At 55.3% G+C, this 2,191-nt stretch overlaps 1 protein-coding gene across 5 annotated transcripts in view; it reads left to right on the top strand.

Annotated features, from left to right (window-relative positions):
- The first annotated feature begins 1,915 nt into the window (after positions 1 to 1,915).
- The window catches only part of ZMIZ2 (zinc finger MIZ-type containing 2), a 13,472-nt gene continuing 13,196 nt past the window's right edge, over positions 1,916 to 2,191 (top strand). For all 5 annotated transcript variants that reach the window (XM_019626605.1, XM_019626606.1, XM_019626607.1 and 2 more), the window contains exon 1: positions 1,916 to 1,981. The gene's annotated coding sequence lies outside the window, so the exon portion shown is untranslated. The remainder of the gene's footprint in view (positions 1,982 to 2,191) is intronic.

A 2,191-nucleotide genomic window follows, 5' to 3' on the forward strand; every position in this document is an offset into this window, starting at 1 on the left:
GATCCCACATATGAGGGCCAGTGACACTGCCATCTACAGCTAAGATGCTGAACAACAACTCGACCTGGAGCTGGGCTGCCATGAGTCGCCGGTGACAGTGTAGGCTGCAGCCCCTGTGGCAGTGGGTTGCCATGGGCTACCGTGTGTAACCAACAGCCACAGTGAGCAGCCATCCAGAAGCTGGGAACTGATCTGCCTCACCCGGAAAGAGTGCAATGATGGTGCCAACTTGGGCCAGTGAAGCAACGTCCTCCAGAACAAGAATGAAGAACAAAAGGACAGCAACTTGTCTGTGCCCCTTCCCCCAATTCCCTAGCACTGTTGCCATCCCCCAATTCCCCAATAAAAATCTTTAAAAAAAAAAAAAGGAACAAAACGACAGCAACTTGTCTGTTCCCCTTCCCCCAATTCCCTAGCACTGTTCCCATCCTTCAACTCCCCAATAAAAATCTTAAAAAAATAAATTTAATTGTGGGGCATTTGTGGACAGATGGATGGATAAAATATGGTGTGTACACACAATGGAATATTATCCAGCCTTAAAAATGAAGGAAATCTAACACCTGCTACAACCTGGAGGAACCTTGAGTACATAAGCCAGACACAAAAGGACAAATACTGAATGATTCCACTTACATGCCGCCCCTGGAGTCATCAGATTCATAGAGACAGAAAGCAGATGGTGGTGCCAGGGCTGGGGGAGGGGAGGAGAGGGGTAGCCAGGGTTCGATGGGGCCAGGGTTCCCGCTTTGCAGGATGACCAGAGTTCTGTGGATGGAAATGGTGATGGCTACCCCAGTGTGAGTGTGCTCAGTGCCACTGAACTGGTTAAAAATTGTTGAGGTGGTAAATTTCATGTTATGTATACTTTAACACAAAAAATGATGGGTAATCATGAGAGAATGTGGTCTTCCTAAATGTATGGAGCATTGATTATGACACTGATAGTTTGTCAGTCACAAAGTGACAGCTATGTCACAGCATCCTGTAAAAAGCGTACCCAGCGACTGATCTAAGCAGGTAACTCCAGGGTGGAGTGTGACCACCTGGACGCTTTATGGGACTGCAGATGGGGGCACCGCACCCAGTCTCGAGCATAAGATCTGAGCTCTCTGACACTCCTCGCTCAGGCCTCAGCCCACGAGCTGACAGCTGCACCTGCACTCGTCCCAGGTGGAGTGCTTGAAGCCTCGCCTCCTGACCGTGTCACCGGCATCATCTGATGCCCGATGTTACGTACCCCAGTGCTGAAGGGACTCTCGCTGAACATTGGACTCTCTCTCTTATTCTTCTTGCATAAGGCTGTTCGCCTCACCTAACCCTATTGCTTGCAAACCTGTGTGACCCTCTTATGTGAAACTGTTCTACCTCAACTATTGGAGGCTCTCCTCTGGCCGGAGCCTCGGTTATTGCCTGAGTCAGTAGGACTAGACCCATGGCTTTATTCTAATAAAGCCTGACATTGTGGAAAGACACAAACGTGTGTGAGACTGCTACTTTGATAGCCACATCCGCTCACGACACTAAAGGAGGATAGGAAAAAGTGAAGAATAACTTAAAGGGTAATAACAGCATTTGGAAGGTGCGAACTGATCAAAGAGAGGCTGCTTTAACTGCTGGAACTCAAGGACGTTTCAATGGCGGCGGCTGTGGGAAGACCAAGAGCAGAAAGCAAAGTGACTTGTCTGGTTCCAGCGGTTTTCCCTACAAGACCACTCCCAGAGGTGGCCCGCTGACACCCGGTTACCTCCACCTGCCCTCCCCACCTCGCCCAGGCCCCGCCCATCTGCCCGCCCCGCCTGGCAAGTCCCGCCCCTCTCCCGCCGAGCCCCGCCCCTCCGCCCTCCTGGCCCTGCCCCACCTGGCCCTGCCTCCCGCCAGGCCGACCCCGCCTCCTCCGCCCTGGCCCCGCCTCCATCCCCGCCCCGGCGGAGAGAGAGACGGAAGCGCGGGTGGCTCCGTGGACGCTGCGTTTCCACAGGTTTGGAGGGGGCGGGGGCACACGTCGCGCCCTGCTCGCCCGCTGTCCCCTCGCCGGCCCGGCCCGCCGCCCTGGCCCCCGGCCGCCCCGCGGAGCGCCGACTCGGGGCTCCACTACTCTGGCCTGGGGGCGGGGCCGCGCGGCGTCATGCATATGCATGAGCGGCGCGGCGGCTCCATTGTGCCCTGGGAGCGGCGGCGGCGCGATGGC

The sequence above is a fragment of the Hipposideros armiger genome, unplaced genomic scaffold (genome assembly GCF_001890085.2).
Source record: "Hipposideros armiger isolate ML-2016 unplaced genomic scaffold, ASM189008v1 scaffold_685, whole genome shotgun sequence".
In the NCBI taxonomy this organism is placed as follows: domain Eukaryota; kingdom Metazoa; phylum Chordata; class Mammalia; order Chiroptera; family Hipposideridae; genus Hipposideros; species Hipposideros armiger.